The 15416-nt window shown below is 42.0% G+C and overlaps 1 protein-coding gene across 4 annotated transcripts in view; it reads left to right on the top strand.

The window, feature by feature from the left end:
* LOC120053813 (kelch-like protein 25) overlaps positions 1–15416 on the top strand; it is a 54347-nt gene that overhangs the window by 37374 nt on the left and 1557 nt on the right. For 2 of the 4 annotated variants that reach the window (XR_005477547.1, XR_005477545.1), the window contains exons 3-4: positions 2978–3056; positions 3408–3553. The exons of 1 other annotated variant lie outside the window; for it this stretch is intronic. The gene's annotated coding sequence lies outside the window, so the exon portion shown is untranslated. Of the gene's footprint in view, positions 1–2977; positions 3057–3407; positions 3554–15416 lie in introns of those variants that run through there. One more of the 4 variants, XR_005477546.1, reaches the window with a different exon arrangement.

Raw genomic sequence — 15416 nt, 5'->3', positions numbered from 1 at the left:
GCCAATAGTTTTTTATATTTTCTGGGTCACGGTTTGGCTTTTTCAAGAGAGGCTTTATTACTGCCACTTTTAGTGAGTTTGGTACACATCCGGTGGATAGAGAGCCATTTATTATGTTCAACATAGGAGGGCCAAGCACAGGAAGCAGTTCTTTCAGTAGTTTAGTTGGAATAGGGTCCAGTATGCAGCTTGAAGGTTTAGAGGCCATGATTATTTTCATCAATGTGTCAAGATATATAGTACATAAAAACTTGAGTGTCTCCCTTGATCCTAGATCCTGGCAGAGTTGTGCAGACTCAGGACAACTGAGCTTTGGATGCATACCCAGATTTAAAGAGGAGTCCGTAATTTGCTTTCTAATGATCATGATCTTTTCATCAAAGAAGTTCATGAATTTATCACTGTTGAAGTGAAAGCCATCCTCTTGGGGAATGCTGCTTTTTAGTTAGCTTTGCGACAGTATCAAAAATACATTTTGGATTGTTCTTATTTTCCTCAATTAAGTTGGTACTGCACGGTACTGTCTTTCCAAGCTAGTCGGAAGACTTCCAATTTGGTGTAGAGCCATTTCCGTTCCAATTTTCTGGAAGCTTGCTTCAGAGCTTGGGTATTTTCTGTATATCAGGAAGCTAGTTTCTTATGACAAATGTTTTTAGGGGTGCGACTCCATCTAGGGTATTGCGCAAGGTGAAATTGAGTTCCTCAGTTAGGTGGTTAACTGATTTTTGTACTTTGACGTCCTTGGGTGGGTGGCGGGGGTCTGGTAGGGCATCTAGGAATCTTTGGGTTGTCCGAGAATTTATAGTACGACTTTTGATGATCCTTGGTTGGGATCTGAGCAGATTATTTGTTGCGATTACAAACATAATAAAATGGTGGTCCGATAGTCCAGGATTATGAGAAAAAACATTAAGATCCAAAACATTTATTCCATGCGACAAAACTAGGTCCAAAGTATGACTGTGGCAGTGAGTACGTCCAGAGACATGTTGGACAAAACCCACTGAGTCAATGATGGCTCCCGAAAACCTTGGAGTGGGTCTGTGGACTTTTCCATGTGAATATTAAAGTCACCAAAAATGTGAATATTATCTGCTATGACTACAAGGTCCGGTAGGAATTCAGGGAACTCAGTGAGGAACGCTGTATATGGCCCAGGAGGCCTGTAAACAGTAGCTATAAAAAGTGATTGAGTAGGCTGCATAGATTTCATGACTAGAAGCTCAAAAGACGAAAACATCAGGGGTTTTTTGTAAATTGAAATTTGCTATCGTAAATGTTAGCAACACCTCTGACTTTCCGGGATGCGTGGGCTATATGGTCACTAGTGTAACCAGGAGGTGAGGCCTCATTTAACACTGTATATTCATCAGGCTTAAGCCATGTTTCAGTCAGGCCAATCACATCAAGATTATGATCAGCCTTTAGTTCATTGACTATAACTGCCTTGGAAGTGAGGGATGTAACATTAAGTAACCCTATTTTGAGATGTGAGGTATCACAATCTCTTTCAATAATGGCAGGAATGGAGAAGGTCTTTATTCCAGTGAGATTGCTAAGGCGAACACCGCCATGTTTAGTTTTGCCCAACCTAGGTCGAAGCACAGATATTCTCAATGGGGATAGCTGAGCTGACTACACTGACTGTGCTAGTGGCAGACTCCACTAAGCTGGCAGGCTGGCTAACAGCCTGCTGCCTGGCCTGCACCCTATCTCATTGTAGAGCTAGGGGAGTTAGAGCCCTGTCTATGTTCGTAGATAAGATGAAAACACCCCTCCAGCTAGGATGGAGTCCGTCACTCCTCAGCAGGTCAGGCTTGGTCCTGTTTGTGGGTGAGTCCCAGAACGAGGGCCAATTATCTACAAATTCTATCTTTTGGGAGGGGCAGAAAACAGTTTTCAACCAGCGATTGAGTTGTGAAACTCTGCTGTAGAGCTCGTCACTCCCCCTAACTGGGAGGGGGCCAGAGACAATTACTCGATGCCGACACATCTTTCTAGCTGATTTACACGCTGAAACTATGTTGCGCTTGGTGACCTCTGACGGTTTCATCCTAACATCGTTGGTGCCGACTTGGATAACAATATCCCTATACACTCTACACTCGCCAGTTTTAGCTTTAGCCAGCACCATCTTCAGATTAGCCTTAACGTCGGCAGCCCTGCCCCCTGGTAAACAGTGTATGATCGCTGGATGATTCGTTTTAAGTCTAATACTGCGGGTAATGGAGTCGCCAATGACTAGGGTTTTCAATTTGTCAGAGCTAATGGTGGGAGGCTTCGGCGTCTCAGACCCCGTAATGGGAGGAGTCAGAGACCAGAGAAGGTTCGGCCTCTAACTCCGACCCGCTGCTTAATGGGGAGACCCGTTGAAAGTTTCTGTCGGCTGAATGAGCGACACCGGTTGAGCATTCCTACAGCATTTCCTTCCAGAAGCCATGAGAACATTGTCTGGCTGTGGGGACTGTGCGAGGGGATTTATACTGTATACGCTGTTTCATCCTTTCCTACACTTAAATTACCCTTGCCTAACGATTGCATCTGAAGCTGGGCTTGCAGCACATCTTTCCTCGCCATAAGGTGATCGTTCTCCTGTATATTATGAGTACAGCGACTGCAATAAGAAAGCATCATGTTAATGTTACTATTTAGCTTCGGCTAGTGGAGGTCCTGAGTGAAAAAGGGTGAAAAAAATTGAATGAAAAAAGTTGAGCAAGGGGATAAAATAAAAATATAAACGGTAATTAAAAAAATTTAACTGTGAAGTTGGCAGGTAGAAAAGTAAGGTGAGCAACAAACCGCACAGCAGCACGTAAACAAGTCTACAAGTTGTGACCGGAAATGAACACTAATCGTAGATTCCGTAGTGTTAATTGTGAAGACCCAGACGTTATTATTATTATTTTCTATCATAAATTGGCTAATTTGCTAGCCAGCTAAAGACATGTGGCAAATTAGTTTTCCCATTTGTTTTCAGGGACTAAAGAGGGCACCTGATTGGCATTTCACGCATTTGGCTTAGCAGGAGGAAACAGTCATGCTTGACTCGTTTGGAGGTAAGACATTTCAACGTCTGATTGAAAAATGTAAATCCAGCCAGTTGTGTTCTGTTCAATCTAGGCTTGCTTGCCAGCCAAGTTATTTGTGCATTCTGTTGAGTCTGTTTACCTAACGTTTGCTGACTTTCTCTTACGATATTGTGTTGTACCATTGGGTTTGGCTTTACTAGTTAAAATTAGAGGATAAGTTATTTTACTACTCTTAATGTAAACAACAAGTCTATAAATATGCAAAACTTAACAAAACAATTGCACATTAAGAGGTTGTTGTGGCTTCAGCAACTTGAACCAGCACTGAAATTTGAGCAGTGAGGTTAATTTCTCCCCTCTTATCTGTGCTTGCTCCAGGTTGAAGGAGATCCCACCCTGACACCTGGCCAGATGTAAAGAACTTGAGAACCCCCCAGCCACCAGGACAATACCGTATTTACAAAGTATTCAGACCCGTTGCTATGACACTCGAAATTGAGCTCAGGTGCATCCTGTTTCTATTGATCGTCCTTGATGTTTCTACAACTTGGAGTCCACCTGTGATTAATTGAATTGATTGGACATGATTTGGAAAGGCACACACCTGTATGTAAGGTCCCACAGTTGACAGTGCATGTCAGCGCAAAAACCAAGCCATGAGGTTGAAGGAATTGTCCTTAGAGCTCAGACAGGATTGTGTCGAGGCACAGATCTGGGGAAGGGTACCAAAAAGTGCCTGCAGAATTGAAGGTCCCCAAGAACACAGTGGCCTCCATCATTCTTAAATGGAAGAAGTTTGGAACCACCAAGACTCTTCCTAGAGCTGTCCGCCTGGCCAAACTGAGCAGTTGGGGGAGAAGGGTCTTGGTCAGGGAGGTGACCAAGAACCCAATGGTCACTCTGACAGAGCGCCAGAGATCCTCTGTGGAGATGGGAGAACCTTCCAGAAGGACAACCATCTCTGCAGCACTCCACCAAAATCAGGCCTTTATGGTAGAGTGGCCAGACGGAAGCCACTCTTCAGTAAAAGGCACGACAGCCCGCTTGGAGTTTGCCAATAGGCACCTAAAGACTCTCAGACCACGAGAAACAAGATTCTCTGCTCTGATGAAACAAAGATTAAACTCTTTGGCCTGAATGCCAAGCGACACGTCTGGAAGAAACATGGCACCATCCCTACGGTGAAGCATGGTGGTGGCAGCATCATGCTGTGGGGATGTTTTCAAATCAAATTTTATTTGTCACGTGCTGAATACAACAGATGTAGACCTTACAGTGAAATGCTTATGTACAAGCCCTTAGCCAACAATGCAGTGAAGAATATACCTTAAAAAAGGTAAATATTTAAAGAGCAGCAGTAAAATAACAATAGCGAGGCTATATACAGGGGGTACCGGTACAGAGTCAATGTGCGGTTAGTTGAGGTAATATGTACATGTAGGTAGAGTTATTAAAGTGACTATGCATAGATAATAACAGAGTAGCAGCAGCGTAGAAGGAGGGGGGGGCAATGCAAAAAGTCTGTGTAGCCATTTTATTAGATGTTCAGGAGTCTAATGGCATGGGGGTAGAAGTTGTTTAGAAGCCCTTGAACCTAGACCTAGCTGTGCGGTAGCAGAGAGAACAGTCTATGACTAGGGTGGCTGGAGTCTTTGACAATTTTTAGGGCCTTCCTCTGACACCGCCTGGTCTAGAGGTCCTGGGTGGCAGGAAGCTTGGCCCCGGTGATGTACTGGGCTGTACGCACTACAGTCTGTAGTGCCTTGCGTTCAGAGGCCTGGGACTGGGAGACTAGTCAGGATCGAGGCAAAGATGAACGGAGCAAAGTACAGAGAGATCCTTGATGAAAACCTGCTCCAGAGCACTCAGACTTGGGTGAAGGTTCACCTTCCAACAGGACAACGACCCTAAGTACACAGCCAAGACAATGCAGGAGTGGCTTTGAGACAAGTCTGAATGTCCTTGAGTGGCCCAGCCAGAGCCCGGACTTGAACCTGATCGAAAATCTCTGAAGAGACCTGAAAATAGCTGTGCCGCAACGCTCCCCATCCAACCTGACAGCGCTTCTTTATCTGCAGAGGAGAATGGGAGAAACTCCCCAAATACAGGTGTGCCAAGCTTATAGTGTCATACCCAAGAAGACTCTAGGCTGTAATCGCTGCCAAAGGTCCTTCAACAAAGTACTGAGTAAAGGGTCTGAATACCTATGTAAATCTGATATTTCCAAAAATGTCTAAACCTGTTTTTGCTTTGTCGCTATGGGGTATTGTGTGTAGATTGAAGTGGGAAAAACATTTTAATCAGTTTTAAAGTTTGGACACACCTACTCATTCAAGGGTTTTTCTTTATTTTTACTATTTTCTACATTGTAGTAACCAAAAAAGTGTTAAACAAATCAATATATTTTGTATTTGAAATTCTTCAAAGTAGCCACCCTTTGCCTTGTTGACAGCTTTGCACACTCTTGGCATTCTCTTAATCAGCTTGGCCTGGAATGCTTTTCAAACAGTCTTGAAGGACTTCCCACATATGCTGAGCAGTTGTTGGTTGCTTTTCCTTCACTCTGCGGTCCAATTCATCACAAACCATCTCAATTGGGTTGAGGTTGGGTGATTGTGGAGGCCAGGACAATGACCCAACACACCTCCAGGCTGTGTAAGGGCTATTTGACCAAGAAGGAGAGTGATGGAGTGCTGCATCAAATGACCTGTTGAAAAACAAATAATAGTGCCGCTGACCGCAAACCAGATGGGATGGCGGATCGCTACAGAATGCTGTGGTAGCCATGCTGGTTAAGTGTGCCTTGAATTCTAAATCAATCACAGACAGTGTCACCAGCAAAGCACCATCACACCTCCTGCTTCACGGTGGGAACCACACATGCGGAGATCATCCGTTCACCTACTTTGCATCTTACAAAGACAGCGGTTGGAACCAGCAGGTATATTTCACTTGTCATCCCCAAAGCCAACTCCTCCTTTGGCCGCCTTTCCTTACAGTTCTCTGCTGCCAGTGACTGGAACGAATTGCAAAAATCACTGAAGCTGGAGTCTTATATCTCTCTCACTAACTTTAAGCATCAGCTGTCAGAGCAGCTTACCGATCATTGCACCTGTACACAGCCCATCTGTAAATAGACTACCCAACTACCTCCTCCCCATATTATTATTATTTTTTTGCTAATTTCCACACCATTATCGCTGCTTGCACATTCATCTTCTGCTCATCTATCACTCCAGTGTTAATGCTAAATTGTAATTATTTCGCCACTATGGCCCATTTATTGCCTTACCTCCCTAATCTTACTACATTTGCACACACTGTATATATATATTTCTATTGTGTTATTGACTGTACGTTTGTTTATCCCATGTGAAACTCTGTGTTGTTTGTGTTGCACTGCTTTGCTTTATCTTGGCCAGGTCGCAGTGGTAAATGAGAACTTGTTCTCAACTGGCCTACCTGGTTAATAAAGGTGAAAGAAAAATAAAATAAGAAAAATTATCTCAAATTTGGACTCATCAGACCAAGGACAGATTTCCACTAGTCTAATGTTCATTGCTTGTGTTTCTTGACTCAAGCAAGTCTCTTCTTCTTATTGGTGTCCTTTAGTAGTGGTTTCTTTGCAGCAATTCGACCGTGAAGGCCTGATTCCCGCAGTCTCCTCTAAACAGTTGATGTTGAGATGTCTGTTACTTGAACTTTGAAGCATGTAGATGGGCTGCAATTTCTGAGGCTGGTATCTAACTTACTCTGGGTCTTCCTTTCCTGTGGCGGCTCATGAGAGCCAGTTTTTCATAGCACTTGATGGTTTTTGCAACTGCACTTGAAGAAACTTTCCGCATTGACTGACCTTTATGTCTTAAAGTAATGATGGACTGTTGTTTCTCTTTCCTTATTTGAGCTGTTCTTGCCATAATATGGACTTGGTATTTTACCAAATAGGGCCATCTGTACATGACCCCTGCCTTGTCACAACACAATTTATTGGCTCTAACGCATTCAGAAGGAAAGAAATTCCACAAATTAACATTTAACAAGGCACACCTGTTAATTGAAATGCATTCCAGGTGACTTCCTCATGAAGCTGGTTGAGAGAATGCCAAGACGGTGCAAAGCGGTCATCAAGGCAAAGGGTGGCTACTTTTGAAGAATCTCAAATAAAATATTTTGATTTGTGGTACACTTGTTTGGTTACTACATGAGTCCATGTGTTATTTCATAGTTTCAATGTCTTCAGTATTATTCTACAATGTAGAAAATAGTAAAAATAAAGAAAACCCTTGAATGAGTAGGTGTGTCCAAACTTTTGACTGGTTGTGCTTAAGACCGATACAATAAGACCACACATTGGCAGAATAAAATTAACCACACATTTTGTTTCATCACAAAACGAGTCTTCAAAGCATTTTGCATGTAACAAACAGTTACATGACCTACAGCATGGTCAAGCAAGTACATTCTTCCGACATTTTCAGACTACTAAACAATTATTGATTTAGAACCACGGAATTACTGCAAGTAGCAAAAGCAAGAGCTGCCTCCACTATTTCAGCAACATTTCAACATCAAATCACCTATGCTAAGTCTTATACAGTGCCAACTGAAAGATACCAAAAACAATTTAGTCCAATCAACATAAGATAAATATGCATGTGCATGCACGCAAATAGAAAAAACATGTTGACGAAATGGTCTATGACTGTCATATATTTTTTGTCCTAGGCTACCTGGCTAAAATGCTTGCTTGCTATCCTAACTTCCTTTCATGGGCACAATGAGCCAACTAGTTAACATTAGCCTACTACATCTAGCTACATATTGAACTCCCATCCTATCAAGCCAGGGGCACAATGTATGAATTTATGGTTGGATAAGAACTGCGTTTATAATCATTGGCCAGTACGGAGAATTAAGTAAAACCACAATTCCAAATCCCTATCCCCATCCATGGCTAGTTTAGAAAAGGGCCATTTTTAGATAGCTAGTTAACCACCTGGGGACAACGAGATTCAACAATTCTCGTTTATTTTCTGTCAATGATGTTTGGTATTTTGACGTGATTCGATTGGTGTGAAGACAAATCCAAACTGGTTTCCCATTACACTTTTATTTTTTTTGTGTACCAGGATCATTCATACATAGTTGAGCTCTCTCAGTTTAGCTCAACACTGATTGGCTATTATTTTATACTTTTTTTATCAAGAGAGGCCAAATGCTTGCTGGCTTGACTTGCATTCAGTGCTAAGTGCGCAATAAATGTCACTATTTTTGACCTGACAGCATCAGATAGGTGGCCTACACATACTGAGTCAGAGGGGCGCTGTTTCGCTTGCTTGGATGCTTTCACCGGTGAGACGTTCAGGTGAAAGAAAATTATGAAACAGACAAAATATTTATTTTTTCTTGGTCAATTTCTTGGGTGAACCTGTCTTTCTTTGGCATCCATGTCACTGATTTTTCGAGGTAGGAATATCACACAAATATAATCAATGTCTCATTATAGAAAAGACATTGGCCTGTATTGAAATCTGACATGTATAATGGATATTTTTGAGATCTTAAAGTAATCATACTATTAACTTGCAGAGTAGTGGGAGTGGCTTCATCACAATGCTACCTCATACCAGGTTTATTCCGGCCTGCGTGAACGGGAAGAGCTTGTGAAACACATGAAAACATGAAATTATCCTGGGAATCGATATGCCCAAAAACGATATAACATTCCAAATGGTTGAATCTTTCTTTTAATGCCTTTGCACTCTCAAAGGGAAATGATTAGCATTCAGTTGGAGTGCAGTGAAAACATGTCAAGGTTACGTGGAGAGAATTAACGGTGCTTAGCTCGGAAAGCTGCGTCAATTGAAATAAATTCATTAGGCCCTAATCTATGGATTTCACATGATTGGGGACACAGTTAAGCAACTGTTGTTCACAGATACCTTAAAAAAAGGTAGGGGCGTGGATAAGAAAACCAGTCAGTATCTGGTGTGACTACCATTTGCCTCGTACAGCGAGATACATCTTCACACAAAGTTGATCAGGCTGTTGATTGTGGCCTGTGGAATGTTGTCCCACTCCTCTGCAATGGCTGGGCGAAGTTGCTGGATATTGGCGGGAACTGGATCACGCTGTCATACACATTGATCGAGAGCATCTCAAACATGCTCAATGGGTGACATGTCTGGTAACTATTCAGGCCCTCGAAGAACTGGGACATTTTCAGCTTCCCGGAATTGTGTACAGATCCTTGCAAAATGGATTCATGAATTATGCTGAAACATGAGGTGATGGCAGAGGATGAATGGCACTACAATGGGCATCCGCATCTTGTCACGGTATCTATTGTGTTTGTTGTCCGTAGCTTATGCCTGCCGGTTGAACGTACTGCCAAATTATCTAAAATTACGTTGGAGGCGGCCTATGGTAGAGAAATGAACATTTAAATTATTTGGCAACAGCTCTGGTAGACATTCCTGCAGTCAGCATGCCAACTGCACGCCCCTCAAAACTTGAGACATCTGTGGCATTGTGTTGTGTGACACAACTGCACATTTTAGACTGGTCTTTTATTTTCCCCAGCACAAGGTGCACCTGTGTAATGATCATGCCGTTTAAACAGCTTCTTCATATGCCACACATGTCAAGTGGATAAATTATCTTGGCAAAGGAGGAATGCTCACTAACAGGGATGTATACAAATTTGTGCACAACATTTGATAGAAATTAGCTTTTTGTGCGTATGGAAAATATTTTATTTAATCTCATGAAACATGGGACCAAGTCTTTACATGTTGTTTATATTTTTGTTCAGTGTAAGTCAAAACTGTAGCCAGGCCACCCAGGAAATTTCAATGTCATCTTGGTAAGCAACCAAATTGTTTAAATTGAGATTTTGTGTCACTGGCCTACACACAATATCCCAAAATATCAAAATAATGTGGAATGTGGCTTGTTATGGCAAGCCTAAAAAAAGTTCAGAAGTAAATCTTTGCTTAACAAGTCACATAATAAGTTGCATGGACTCACTCTATGTACAATAATAGTGTTTAACATGATATTTGAATGATTACCTCATCTACAGTTGAAGTCGGAAGTTTACATACACCTTAGCAAAATACATTTAAACTCAGTTTTTCACAATTCCTGACATTTAATCCAAGTAAAAATTCCCTGTTTTAGGTCAGTTAGGATCACCACTTCATTTTAAGAATGTGAAATGTCAGAATAATAGTAGAGACAATGATTTATTTCAGCTTTTATTTCTTTCATCACATTCCCAGTGGGTCAGAAGTTTACATACACTCAATTAGTATTTGGTAGCATTGCCTTTAAATTGTTTACCTTGGGTCAAATGTTTCGGGTAGCCTTCCACAAGCTTCCCCCAATACGTTGGGTGAATGTTGGTCCATTCCTCCTGACAGAGCTGGTGTAACTGAGCTAGGTTTGTAGGCCTCCTTGCTCGCACACGCTTTTTCAGTTCTGCCCACAAATTTTCTATAGGATTGAGGTCAGGGCTTTGTAATGGCCACTCAATACCTTGACTTTGTTGTCTTTAAGCCATTTTGCCACAACTTTGGAAGTATGCTTGGGGTCATTGTCCATTTGGAAGACCCATTTGCAACCAAGCTGTAACTTCCTGACTGATGTCTTGAGATGTTGCTTCAATATATCCACATAATTGTCTTTCCTCATGATGCCATCTATTTTGTGAAGTGCACCAGTCCCTCCTGCAGCTAAGCACTCCCACATGATGATGCTGCCACCCCCGTGCTTCATGGTTGGGATGGTGTTCTTCGGCTTGCAAGCCTCCCCCTTTTTCCTCCAAACATAACAATGGTCATTATGGCCATACAGTTCTATTTTTGTTTCATCAGACCAGAGGACATTTCTCCAAAAAGTACGATCTTTGTCCCCATATGCAGTTGCAAACCGTAGTCTGTTTTTTTATGGCGGTTTTGGAGCAGTGGCTTCTTCCTTGCTGAGCGGTCTTTCAGGTTATGTTGATATAGGACTCGTTTTACTGTGGATATAGATACTTTTGTACCTATTTCCTCCAGCATCTTCACAAGGTCCTTTGCTGTTGTTCTGGGGTTGATCTGCACCTTTCATAACCAAAGTACGTTCATCGCTAGGAAAAAGAACGCATCTCCTTCTTGAGCGGTATGATGGCTGCGTGGTCCCATGGTCTTTATACTTGCGTACTATTGTTTGTACAGATGAACGTGGTACCTTCAGGTGTTTGGAAATTGCTCCCAAGGATGAACCAGACTTGTGGAGGTCTACAATTTTTTTTCTGTGGTCTTGGCTGATTTCTTTTGATTTTCCCATGATGTCAAGCAAAGAGGCACTGAGTTTGAAGGTACACCTCCTATTGACTCAAATTGACTCAAATGAAGTCAATTAGTCTATCAGAAGCTTCTAAAGCCATGGCATAATTTTCTGGAATTTTCCAAGCTTTTTAAAGGCACAGTCAAGTTAGTGCATGTAAACTTCTGACCCACTGGAATTGTCATACAGTGAATTGTAAGTGAAATAATCTGTCTGTTAACAATTCTTGGAAAAATTACTTGTGTCATGCACAAAGTAGATGTCCTAACCGACTTGCCAAAACTATAGTTTGTTAACAAGAAATTTGTGGAGTGGTTGAAAAACGAGTTTTAATGACTCCAACCTAAGTGTATGTAAACTTCCGACTTCAACTGTAGAGTTCCTCAGTCGAGCAGTGAGTTTCAAACACAGATTCAACCACAAGACCAGGGAGGTCTTCCAATGCCTCAGAAAGGGCAGCTAAAAAAATGAATGCAGACATTGAATATCCCTTTTGAGCATGGTGAAGTTATTAATTACACTTTGGATGGTGGATCAATACACCCAGTCACTACAAAGATGCAGGTGTCCTTCCTAACTCAGTTGCCGAAGAGGAAGGAAACCGCTCTGGGATTTCATCATGAGGCCAATGAGGACCTTAGAACAGTTAGAGTCAAATTGGCTGTGATATGACGAAATGGATGATGGATCAACAACATTGTAATTTCTAAACTATACTAACCGAAATGACAGCCTGAAAAGGAAGCCTGTACAGAATAAAGATATTCCAAAACATGCATCTTGTTTGCAATAGGGCACTAAAGTAAAAATGCAAAAAATGTGGCAAAGCAATTCATTTTATGTTCTGAATACAAAACCTTATGTTTGGGTAAAATCACTGAGTACAACTTTTCATATTTCCAAGCATGGTGGTGGCTTCATCATGTTATGGGTATGCTTGTCATCGGCAAGCTTTTTTTAATATATATAAATCGAGGTAAACAGGTAAAATCCTAGAGGAAAACCTGGTTGTGTGCTTTCCAACAGACACTGGGAGACATTCACTTTTCATTAGGACAATAACCTAAAACACAAGGCCAAATGTACACTGGAGTTGCTTAATTACAGTTTTGACTTAAATCGGCTTGAAAATCTACGGCAAGACTTAAATGGCTGTCTAACAATTTATAAACAACCAACTTGACAGAACTTGAAGAATGTTAAAAATAATATTGTACAATCCTGGTGTGCAAAGCTCTTAGAGACTTACCCAGAAAGACCCACAGCTGTAATCGTTGCCAAAGGTAATTGTAACATGAATGGAGTCAGGGGTATTGAATGCTTATGTAAATGAGATATTTCTGTATTTCATTTTCAATAAATTTGCAAAACATGTCAACTAGCATGTTTTCACTTTGTCATTATGGAGTATTGTTTGTAGATGGGTTAGAAAAAATATATATTGAATCCATTTTGAATTCAGGTTGTTACAACAAAATGTAGAACAAGTCAAGAGGTGTGAATACTCTATGAAGGCTCTGTACCTGTTTAATGTGAGCAGCCATTCTCACATTGTGTGGCTGTGTTTCTGTGGAGCTCACTGGCCCATTGTTCTCTGGGCTGCAGTTAATTCTGATTCCAGCGCTGATCATGCTCCATGTGCATCTACACAATATGTGGAATGCTGACAAAGGGGTTTGGTTGGTGGGTGGAGGAGTGAGCGAAAGAGGTTGCCTCAAAGCCAAAACCAGAAGAATGCAACAGCAGATGTACAAACTGTGAGCCCGTTTGACAGGAAAATAATGTGCCTCTTTCAATACTGTGTACATCATTGGGGGGATTCACATGACGCGGATCTGCTTGGAAAAAATGCTTTGCACGACATGAATGTACAGTAATAATCTTGCACTTACACAATTCAGAACTAAAACAGAGCAGCATGCCTTTCATTTAACCCCCTAAAGTCAATTGAAGCTCCACAGCGTCAAACGGTAACATCATTTTGAATATTGAATAGCTCCGTGTGTTTATGCTAGAGATTTAACATTTCTTTAGTGGCTCAATCCCCTCTTTCCGCCGTTATAAAGTTTGCACCCATTCCAAAACATTGGACTTGTGAAAGTGGACTTTCTTTTACACATGAGAAGATCCGGCAAAGAAATTGGTCATGATATAGTCTGCAAAACCCGAACCGTGTGAGCTACAAATATCGACAAGTGAGACTCTCATGAGAATGAAGATGTCGGTTGACCTGCTCTACGACGCACACAAGCTTCAGGGGAGTCATCTGAAGGTAACCCAGGACCTGGCTTCAGGGGAGTCATCTGAAGGTAACCCAGGACCTGGCTTCAGGGGAGTCATCTGAAGGTAACCCAGGACCTGGCTTCAGGGGAGTCATCTGAAGGTAATTCAGGACCTGGCTTCAGGGGAGTCATCTGAAGGTAACCCAGGACCTGGCTTCAGGGGAGTCATCTGAAGGTAACCCAGGACCTGGCTTCAGGGGAGTCATCTGAAGGTAACCCAGGACCTGGCTTCAGGGGAGTCATCTGAAGGTAACCCAGGACCTGGCTTCAGGGGAGTCATCTGAAGGTAACCCAGGACCTGGCTTCAGGGGAGTCATCTGAAGGTAACCCAGGACCTGGCTTCAGGGGAGTCATCTGAAGGTAACCCAGGACCTGGCTTCAGGGGAGTCATCTGAAGGTAACCCAGGACCTGGCTTCAGGGGAGTCATCTGAAGGTAACCCAGGACCTGGCTTCAGGGGAGTCATCTGAAGGTAATCCAGGACCTGGCTTCAGGGGAGTCATCTGAAGGTAACCCAGGACCTGGCTTCAGGGGAGTCATCTGAAGGTAATCCAGGACCTGGCTTCAGGGGAGTCATCTGAAGGTAACCCAGGACCTGGCTTCAGGCGAGTCATCTGAAGGTAACCCAGGACCTGGCTTCAGGGGAGTCATCTGAAGGTAACCCAGGACCTGGCTGTAAAAATTGCAAAAAGTGCATATGGGGTAATGAGCCCAAAATAATATGACCAAACCTGAGTTTTATTATATCTCTCTGATTTAGGAGACACTTCAAAACCTTGTTTCTTCTTATTATTTTTTTTACTGTGTTTTGCCATTTATGAATTATTCAATGCGTTTCTATGGGCTCTAGCAGTAAAGGCTATATTCAATGTTTTTTCATATTTTTTTATACCTACATAGGTCCTAAAAAATTCTAAATTAAATGGCTAAATTATACATTTTATGACCAACTAATAACAATTCCATACATTAGCTTAGTAGATATTGTGATCTAAGGACTTAAACCTACAGGGGGTTTAATTGCACATACAGAACTAACATCAACAACATGCATGCCAGTCATTCCTGGTTTATTTAACCTTTATTTAACTAGGCAAGTCAGTTAAGAACAAATTCTTATTTACAATGACGGCGTACCCTGGCCAAACCTGGACGACGCTGGGCCAATTGTGCGCCGCCCTATGGGACTCCCTATCACGGCCAGATGTGATTCAGCCTGGATTCAAACCAGGGACCGTAATGACGCCTCTTGCACTGAGATGCAGTGAGCCCCGAGGGTTGACGAGAGATTAACTGCTTCTCCTAGTTTTTATGAGAAATATTACTGTGATGAAAATTCCAGATTGTCTGCATAATCAAATAACATACAGCTCAAACACCCATATAGACCCCACAATACATGCCACCAGGGGTCTCCTCACAGTCCAAGTCCAAAACGAATTCATGCCAACACACAGTATTTATTATACAGAGCCATGATCGCAAAGAACTCCCTTCCATCTCTAATTACTCAAGCAAAATTACCATTAAAGATGTAGAAAACATCTCATGGCACAATAGGGACTGAAATGATGCACACACTAACAGTCTACACATTCTTTAGTTGTATTGTTTGTATATCGTTGTATTTTACATTTGTGTGACCGTTCTTGTCTATCAGTGTATCTGTGGAAGAATAGCTGCTGCTTCGGCAAAATCTAATGGGGATCTGAATAAACCAATAAGTTGTGTTAATTTCTTGAGTCTGTATTCCTCGTTGGCGCTGTTTTGTCTGT

The sequence above is a fragment of the Salvelinus namaycush genome, chromosome 9, assembly GCF_016432855.1.
Source record: "Salvelinus namaycush isolate Seneca chromosome 9, SaNama_1.0, whole genome shotgun sequence".
Taxonomy (NCBI): Eukaryota; Metazoa; Chordata; class Actinopteri; order Salmoniformes; family Salmonidae; genus Salvelinus; species Salvelinus namaycush.
The sequence above is the reverse complement of the archived record's forward strand: the minus strand, read 5'-3'. Positions and strand labels throughout refer to the sequence as shown.